Source organism: Chlamydotis macqueenii, chromosome 15 (genome assembly GCF_036417535.1).
Source record: "Chlamydotis macqueenii isolate bChlMac1 chromosome 15, bChlMac1.mat, whole genome shotgun sequence".
In the NCBI taxonomy this organism is placed as follows: Eukaryota; Metazoa; Chordata; class Aves; order Otidiformes; family Otididae; genus Chlamydotis; species Chlamydotis macqueenii.
In genome coordinates this window covers 11,431,235-11,441,445 of record NC_141570.1, presented here as the reverse complement: position 1 = coordinate 11,441,445, position 10,211 = coordinate 11,431,235, and positions in this window count along the sequence as shown.

The window sequence follows — 10,211 nt, the reverse complement described above, 5'->3', positions numbered from 1 at the left end:
GAAAGAATTGTCTTTCCAGCCTCCCCTCCCTTACTTCCTGATAAAATTTCCTTGTAGAATTTACCTTTTATTCCTTCATTTCAATTCTTGACTTTCTTGAGCAACAAGCTGTCTTAAAATACAAGGTAAATAAATAAAGGATAAATAAATACAGCAATTTCTTTTTTTTTTTAACTGCAGAGATTGCTGATAAGTAATGCTGCTGTGTATTAAGAATTGCAAATGGATACAGCAGTCATTTCACTAAGTGAGCTAGCCAGCAACTGAAACTTTAAGAATGTGTCAAAACTAGATATTAGAAACTTGTATGTTTTCCTTTCACCCCTCTTTTCTATGGAGAAGCAGATTCTTTGCTTCAAATTAGGAAAAACCAGCATACTTCATAACTAAGATTTTATCAAAAGAGAAATATTTTAAAACAGTATTTTAATTGTTGTTTGTCAAACTAGAAAGATTGGCATTTTAAGGAAATCATAGAAGTGGAGCAGAAAAGCATGAGAATACTCTAAATGGGGCTCTAAGCAACCTGGTCAAAGCAACCAGGGCAGGAGGGTTTGGAACTAGATCATCTTGAAGGTTCCTTCCAACTCAGACCATTGCATGATTCTATGAATGCTGCCATAGACACCCTAAGAAATTATTTACTTTAAAGAATCATATATTGCATCCTCCATCCAGCACCTTGGTATTCAAGCCGGCATAAGCGTCTTAGTGGACGTGGTGGTGTTCGGTTGATGGTTGGACTTGATGATCTTGAAAGTCTTTTCCAACCTTAAAGACACTATGATTCTGTGATAACTGTAAAATTATAATACCTCAGGGATTTAATTGATTCACCACTAAAGTTGCTATATAAACAACACAATCATTGGAAGTTAGTGATTGCACAGGAAATTATTCTGAAGAAATTAGTATCTGGAAAAATAAGGGTAGTGCATTTTCTTTTTACCTGAAAGAGCCAGTATTCCCCAGGATGCATATTGCTCAAGAACTTTGAAGAACTAGCAAGTGTAAACTACTGTGCTACCGCTGCCTAATTCAGTAGTCCTGACATAACTTCTGATGTGAGCTGTCTAGGTATATACAAATTACTCCTAAAAATATATGCAATTTCAGAAGTGGTAAGAGTTCCATAACAGTGGACTAACGCAATATATTTAGTTGCACAGAGCTGTAATTCTGAAGTATAGAAGAGAATCCAGATGAATAGGCAGTTTACAGTGGCCATTACAAATAATGGCACTAATGGAGCAGCAAGACCTTTCACAACAATCTTAGTCTACATGGGTATTACAAGGCAGGATATAGGATACATGAAGTAATGGAGGAATGATTTTAGGAAACAATTGCAACAGAATTGCTCTGCCATTGACATAGAAGTTGCTACAATAGGCAGAGTCCTGCTGTTTCTCATACCTTTGCACTAATCAACTTTTCATTTATGTCACACTTTTAATCTGTTTTATAAAGCCATTTTTGTGTTTCTAACCACTTGTGCTTACACAAATTTGAGTTTTGAGCTCGTATGCTGTAAGACCCAAAACAAACCTCAGATGGTTGGGTTTTTAACTTGAATGCCCTACTCTAAAACGTGGCACCCCACCCACTGCCTGTATACAAAATGAGGTTTTAAATTGACAGGAGAGTTAACATTCTTCCAAACCTCAGTCTGAAGCATGTATAATTATGCTAAGTCATTGTTAGAAGTTATTTTAAAAGGAAATGTTGCCTGCCTTCTGAGGTTTTTCTATATATGTGAAGTTTAGGCATGTCAGCCTCTGTTTAAAACTACAGCATTGTTATTCTTGATAGAATAAGCAGCACTAACACACTAAAGCACAGAAAATAAGACAAGCAGCTAGGCTCTTCCAAGTTTATATCTCTACCTTGCCACTGATTTTATATAGAGCTTCAGCTACCCTGGGTCTCATTATTTAAATTTGTAAAATTGAGCTTTCAGTTTTTAAACCTATGCAGCTGTTGCAGTGATTATTTGTTTACATAAAAATGTACTTTCTGTAAACTGCTGAATCTCAAGTATTGGATACTTTTATCCATTTTTCTTTGTTACCTTTTAGAAATAGTAGGAATGTACTGGTTTAACTGAGGACAGAATCTGACCTGTAGTAAATATAGTTTACACTTTATTTATATTTTCTCAAGACTGACGTTTCTTTGGCTGTCAGTTGAAACATTTTAGTATTTAACTTACTGCCCTTCCTTCCTTTTCTCAAAGGCTCTCCCAAAGTATTACTTATAACAAATATTTTAATAAATAAACCACCTCTTTCTGAGGAAAAAAAAAAGGTTGTCTTTATTAAATTTTATTTTTACTATAAAAATATTACGTACTTCAAGTGTGCATAGTCCTATCTTACTGTAAATCATTCAGATTTAAACAAACCCTGTAACAACTAGGCTGTCTCATCTGTAGGTCTGGTACCTACTCTTGATTCAACTTTTTTCCAGCCACAGGCCCCTTACAAGATGTTCTGTTAATAGAACAGGAAGTTCCTTATCTTCTAAAATTATGTGACTCTAAATTTAATTATATGCTTTAAGGAGATAGGAAATATGCCTTGCTCAAAGATAAATTACTTGGGTTGGTCCAAGAAATTTCAGGGCCTATGGCATACAAGTCAGATGAGATTATCTGACCTTCAACTCTTTGAATAAATGACAAGTGACTTAGGAAGCCAAAGAAGAAAAAGTAATGGGCAGAGGCCAAAACAAAGTGATGAAAAACAAAATTCAAAGACCAAAAAAAATTGAAAGCAGCAGCATACCAGTGAGCAGTTACACTTGTTTTAACGGCAACCCTTCTTATGGGATTGTGCTGCTCAGTGTTCTCACAGGGGTTCCTAAATCCAGTATTTCAAGTAAAATTAGGACTGCTGCAGCTCCTCCTCTTCTTTCAACTTGCAGTCATAATGATCATAAAAGGACTCACCTAATTCCAGTCCTTCCAGTTGTGGAGTAATCAGCTAATTATGCAGATTACAGAAAACTGGAGGGAGGGATGCAATATATGTGCTATGGTACAAAAGATTTCTTTTATATGAAATAAAGTGATTGTTTAGTGCTCATATTATTTAGTGCTTCCTTTCTGTCCAAAGGAAGATGCATTCCCTTCCCTAGGATCAGGGACGAAGTCATTACAGAGAATTAACTACTTTGCTTTACATTTTATTTCTGCTTCATTGCATGCATATGCAAAACAAATTTGCACACATTCATAGGCAAACTATTTGTTTCTTCAACAAAAATTAAGAAATGAAAAATACTACTTGATTGGAAGTGAAGAAAATGAACCTTCAGCAGCATCTCAACACACAATTATCCTTGAACATCCATTCATTTGAAAGAGTGATGTACAGTACTGACTTTTGGTTTTTAAAATAAATACTATGCAAGTATTTTCTTTGGTGGCTATCAGAAAGAAAAAATCTAAACAAAAATTCAGTATAGTATTTTACAGAATAAATATTAGTTAGAATTGCTTATGTAATTAAGTTTGGGTATGCCTCCCCTTGACCCTCCATTCTAAATAAGCCTTGGAAATGAGCAAATATTATCTGTTCTTGGAAAATCCTTCCTAGGGATTACATGGTGCATAAACTAAAAAAAAAGTTTATCTTTTCTTCTTTCTGAGAGAGGAAATAACTAGAACAACATTAAAACATTAATGTGGCATTAAAGAATTCCGAATAGATTTAAGAAATTAAAAGGTTAGGATCCTCACAGCAATATAAAATCACCATTAAGTTTTAAGTATGCAGATCTTATGTGCAGACCACACATAAAATTCAGAATACTCTGCGTTTGCAGCATAACCTGTTTATTTTAAAAGATAATCTGAATATAGTCAACATAAAATTTTGTACACAGCACCATATTATTCCTATTTTTTGGGATGCCATAGTCACAAAACAAAGCTAGACAAAATCTGTACCACTGCAACATAATTTAAATGAAAATGCCTAAGTGAAGTAACTGAGACACAATTGGAATGTGCTAAGTTTTACACCAGTAAAAGGCAAAAATATATTTAGTACTTGCAGTCTGAAAGAGTTTGATGGTCACTGTAAAATGGCAATTTGGGAATATGTCTGTTTATTTCTGCAGACTTTGAAAGGCAATTAGTGAAAGCTACAGCATAAATTTGAAACTAGGAAGTTACCAAAGAAGGCCTCAGAGGAACTGACAACTTTGTTACTAGTCACCTTTTGTCTGGTGCTTCTCGAGATCACCTATGACTTGATGCTATATATATTTTAGGATAAGTGCTTTTAAAAATTTAAATCCATTTAGCAAGATTCACACCTCTAACAGTTGAAAACTATTCTTTTTAAAGCTTTACTATGACTCCTTGCCCCCCTGTTCTTTCTTGCTATTTTGCACGTGCTGATGCCAGTTAGCAAGGCCTGTTACACAGAGTATGGCAAATTCCCTTATTCTGTATCATAAATGCAAAGAGAATGACAGTTCCATCACTGCTAGTACAAATTGAATAGTTCATGGCATTTGATGTATTAATTGTATGATGGCATTTCATATGCAGTTAAAACTTTTCTCCTTTATATGTATGAACAAGATTCTTCATACATGTTATTTTAAAGCATACAGCCTCCCTCTGGGTTTAGGATGGTGTGAACATTTATTAGTTACAGGACCTGTAGAGAAGAGTTTCTCTAGGTGGCTCTCTATGAAATTCAGTAAATACAGTATCACCATCAGGAATTTATTTTATTTTAAACCAAGAAAACAATTTATGTATTTGGAACAGGTCATCTTCCTTGTATTAAAATAAAACCAAAAATAACAACCAAGGCTTAACACTGCCAAACCCATTGGTGTCCTAGTTTTCAATTTGTACAATTAAAATTATGCAACATTTCTATATCTCTTCAAGGATGCAGTGAACTCTGTAAGACTTAAGTATCATCATCTTCCCTGAGTACTGTCATATTTACAAGGTACTGGGACTTCACTTCAGTGGCTACCTTCAGACTCAATTGTTTTTTTCTGACAATGAGACTACTAGTCTTCTGCTTGTAAGTGTCCTGAACATGTCTTTTCTTGTCCATAACGTATCACTTTTAAGGGAATATAAAGCCTATAGAATCATAAACTCTTTCTTAGTTTTAGGAAAAAGTATTCTTAAGCCAATAGTTGATACTGCAAAGAAGCATAAGCTTAAGTCTTTTTAATTACAGGATATATAAGTTGTTCTAGATGGTTTATATTATATAGTACACATGGCATCTGTTGCCTTCCAAATGCAGTGGAAAATAGGCCTACGTAGAAAACTTAATAATATGTTTGTCATGATGGCCCAGATTTGAGAATGCATTTAAACTGTTACCTTCTGTTGAGATGGGAGTCCTCACTTCTCACTGGAAATCAGAACAGCAGCTAGTGGCAAAACAATAGCAGCTAAGCAAACATTTTACTGAACATTGACCTGCATGTTGTGCACTTACGCTCTATGCACGCTTCTCAGTCAATGACTACTGTGTGTTTTGGCTGATTTGGAAGTATCTGATTTACCTCAGATATAGCAAATCATGGTGTTAGTGGTGACAGTTCTCTGGCTCACTCTTCATCCCAACCGCACTGCAAAAGCAAAGAGTAAAGATGGAAGACAATCCAACAGCAAATAAAGAGCCTGCTTGACAAATGACACATCCTCAGTTCTTCAGCACTATTGAGCCCCTTTTTGATCCTACATGTCTTAAGATACCAGATGTCTGGTGTTCACTTCTTTCCTACTCATAAGTCCTCTAGCTAATCCCAACGTTCCCCATCCCTCAGTACTTCCAGGGTTTTTTGTCTCTCAACAATAAGTTCAGTAACTTCCCAGTTCCCAAAGCAGTCTGGATGGCATTTCAGCTGTTTATAGATAGATAGCTCTTGTGCTGATTAGCCTGGAACAGACAAGGGCTATGTTCTACTCACCTTCCCTTTGATGGACACACAGCTCTGGGGTTTTGTCCTCTGCCAAGTGTCTGATTGCCCTAAAACTCTTCACAGCTGAGGAAGCAGACATCACAAACAGAAAGGTGCAGACCACTAGGGCTTTGCACCATTGACAGGATGAAGAACAAAATAGTAAGAGGTGAACAAATAGGTAAGAAAAATATGCATTTTATTTTTAAGCAATTCAGAACATTTAGAGACAACAAAGAACCAGTAGACACATTAAAAGGAAAAGTTACACAAAATCGTAATACTCTCTGTCTCTTCCCTTTTAGTGGAATATAGTCTGCAGAGTCTCTATAAATCATAGAATGGTTTGGGTTGGAAGGGACCTCTAAAGGCCATCCAGTCCAGCCACCCTGCAAGGAGCAGGGACATCTCCAACCAGATCAGGTTGCTCAGAGCCCCGTCCAACCTGGCCTTGAATGTTTACAGGGATGGGGCATCCACCACCTCTCTGGGCAACCTGGGCCAGTGCTTCACCACGCTTATCGTAAAAAATTTCTTCCTTATACCCAGTCTGAATCTACCTCCTTCTATTTTAAAACTATTATCCCTTTTCCTATCACAACAGGCCCTGCTGAAGAGTTTCTCCCTGTCCTTATAATCCCCTTTGAGGTACTGGAAGGCTGCTATAAGGTCTCTCCGGAGCCTTCTCTTCTCCAGGCTCAACAGCCCCAACTCTCACAGCCTGTGGTCATAGGAGAGGTGCTCCAGCCCTCTGATCATCTTTGTGGCCTCCTCTGGACTCCCTCCAACAGGTCCACATCCTTCTTATGTTGGATGCTCCAGAGCTGGACGCAGTACTGCAAGTGGGGTCTCACCAGAGCAGAGTAGAGGGGCAGAATCACCTCCCTCAACCTGCTGGCCATGCTCCCCTTGATGCAGCTGGCTTTCTGTCTATCCATAGTCTATCTTCACCTCAGATACTGCATACAATTCTGCAGTTTCCACCTCATCTCAGTAAAAATAGAACTGGAAGAAGATTCAGAAACGGTCAACAATGATGAAAGCATAGAAATGGAATTTCAGAACAGTGAGTTAAAGTGGTAGGAAAGTAGTTTTTTATGAAAAGGGCACTGCTTCTGTTTATGTCAAAGCTGTCTAGATAATAGAAGTAGGCAAACAAAGTCTCAACTCTCTCTGAATTCAGTACAGATTATTTCCCCTGTGTATTTGCATAGCTTAGTTGGTGATATGTGAATGAAATAATTATCAATGAATTTGTTATTGCAGTAGAACAGGCCTACTGCCTTCCCTGCCTGCAGGGCATAGCTTCATGAAAACCTTTAGACAAAAGGAAAAGTGGTATTGAAGTATCTTTCCCTGGCAGGATGGAACTGCTAGTTTGAAGCTGTCTGCTATCACATCACAAAATCATAGAATCAAATAGGTGGTAAAGGACTTCTGCAAGTTTGTAGTCCAGCTTTCTGCTCAAGGCAGGTCCCAGTAAAGCAGGTTGCTTTGGGCCATGTCCAGTTGAGTTATGAATGGAGTTCCCGTAGCTTCTCAGGGCAAGCTGCTTCAGTATTTGACTGGCTTTTGTGAAAAAAAAAAAATTTTGCTATCTTGAATTTCCCATGTTGTAACTTGTGCTTATTGTCTCTAGTGCACCTCTGGGAAGAATCTGGCTCCATCTTTTCTACACCTTTTCATTAGGAAGCAGTAGAGAGCAGTATGACCTCCTCTCACCATCATCTTCTTTAAACCTGAGGAAATCCAGCTCTCTCAGCTTCTTGTACATCATGAGCTGCAGCCCCCTGAACAGTTTGGTGGCTTTAACTAGTTGTGCTTTAGTATGTCAACGCCTTTCTTAAAATGAGACATAGAACTCCAGGTGTAGTCTCACAAGTGCCAAGTAGAAGAGAAGAATCACTTCCCTCTAACCTACCAGTTATTCTCAGCCCAGTATACAGCTGGACACATTTGCTGCAAGAGCACACTGTTCACTCACATTCAACTTGTCCACCATGACTCCCAGCTCCTTTTCTACAAAGCTGTTCTCTATTCAGTCAGTTTCCAACCTGTCCTACTGCATGGGGTTATGCCAGCCCAGATGCAGGGCTTTGCGTTTGCCTTTGCTGAACTTCATGAGCTCCCTAACAGCTCATTTTTCCAGTCTGACTAGGTCCACCTGAGTAGCAGCCCTGCCCTCCAGGGTATCAGCCACTCCCCCCAGTTTCATATCACCCACAAACTTACTGAGAGGTCACTCTTTCCCATCATCCTGGTCATTACATCAGCTATTTCAAGAATCCAAGTTGATGTAACCTATATGAAAGAAAGCAAGTCAAACATCCTTCCAGATACATGCTAGAGATTTCAAATTTTGTTTTACAAAAATGCAAGACTTGCATTACTAAGTTTCTTCTTCTCTGGATATAAAAATTAAAAGTAGCCCTGGGTTTCACAAGAAGCAGGCCCTGGACCTTTTTTGGGGCACAAATGCTGAAATGTAGAACTTGACTTACAGTGTGTAAAAAATCTTCTAGAAGGCAGAGATGACTGTCAAGCTAAGCAAGCCAGAAATTATTTATAGAGTCCCTTCCCAGAATCTTCCGGTCTGTGGCTTTGGTCAAAGACAGATGATATATTTCCATGTCATAAACATGGACAGAGTTGCATCAGTATATACATGGTACTCCAAGAATATACTTGCAAACTTGTTATTTGCCTGAGTGATTGTATGAACAGGATGGACTTTGCACTAGTAGCCATGATATTTAAGGAGCAGAGAATAGACTCTGTAACAGAACAAAACAAAATTAAAAAAAAAAAAAAGATGAAAAAAAGAAAACTGTAGGAGTAATTTAGTGCCTCTGCATACATTATAACTGCAAACTAGTTTCAAGTACATTTATGTAATAACAACCTTACCAGCACACAACTGTCTGTTATGTGCTAGCACAGTATTTTTGCAGAACGGACAGAGTAATATTGCTGCCAAAGAGCACATAAAGGATAATGCTACAAACATGGTTCCCAAAATTCTTTCAGAACATTTTATGCTACTCATGGGCTTACTGTTACTAAAGCCATTACAAGTTATACTGTAGGCTGACCTACTCTTAAATCAAAGTTGGATTTTGTTCCATATGCTAGAAATAGATTTGAGCTAATACCAAGTACATTGGAAAATATTATAAAATGGCTTAGCAGAGTGTTTTCTAATCTTCTACATGGAGCTTGTCTCTCCATATTACACTTTATAACTCTCGTAGTTTTTGGAGCAACATTCCCAAGAACATGAGCTGAAGCAAACATTGGTATACAGGAAGCATTAGTTACGAAAAGGAAATAAGAGAAGATGGAAAGACATGGAAAAGAGCCAGCCAAACCTCTAAAAATGGGAAAAAAATGCACCGAATGTTTCCAAACAAATACTTGAGTATGTAAGGCTGGGGTTTTTAATGAAGACAATGATAAAGAAGTTGATTGTGTATTACTTGGACATTCAGTATCTGAAGGAATATACATTTGTAAGGGATGTATTACAGGCCAAACCTGCGTCCCAATCTGATGTTTAAGAAAATATGGGATAACTTAGAGACATTTGCCAAGTATAGCCATCAAGTAAGTACAGGCAGTTGACTTACTGCTTGGAAGCCACTCTTCAGCTCTAATTATTCTGATACCTTCACAGTGAGGCATGTGTTTTCCTTCATTATTCTCCTCCAGGAGTCAGTGCCACAGAAGAACCCAATTTGGGACTAAGCTGGGATGCAGAACACCAAAGAGCGGTTCCCCAGCTCTGCTACAGCCATCATACAACACCTTGAGCAAATCGCCCTGCCTCCATTCCCATCTCTAACAATGGGAAAATAATTTATTTCACCATTCTTTATTAGTGCATTAATTCAGTGGGGCAGCAAATACGACATATACCTTGTCATGTACTTAATGCAGACAGACCCTAATTTTGTAGGACTTCACTTAGATACCTACAGACTCTAGTACTTCTATACTCATCACCATTACTACAGTTCTTCATAACAGCTAAATGCGGAGTATATATAAATTTGAACAAGGTAGGTGGTCAGTGCTTTTTCATTTCTTAGTAAAAATAACTGCTCTTACTAAATAAAAAGTGTTAATGGAACCAGCTTCTTCTGTTACTAGAAAAATACAGCTTTGCAGCTGTTTAGTCAGCAGTAAATATACTGTTACGCCGCTCTCAAAATCACTACCTTCACCTGCTCACAGGGGAGTGGATAACTTGCACTTAGGTTAAC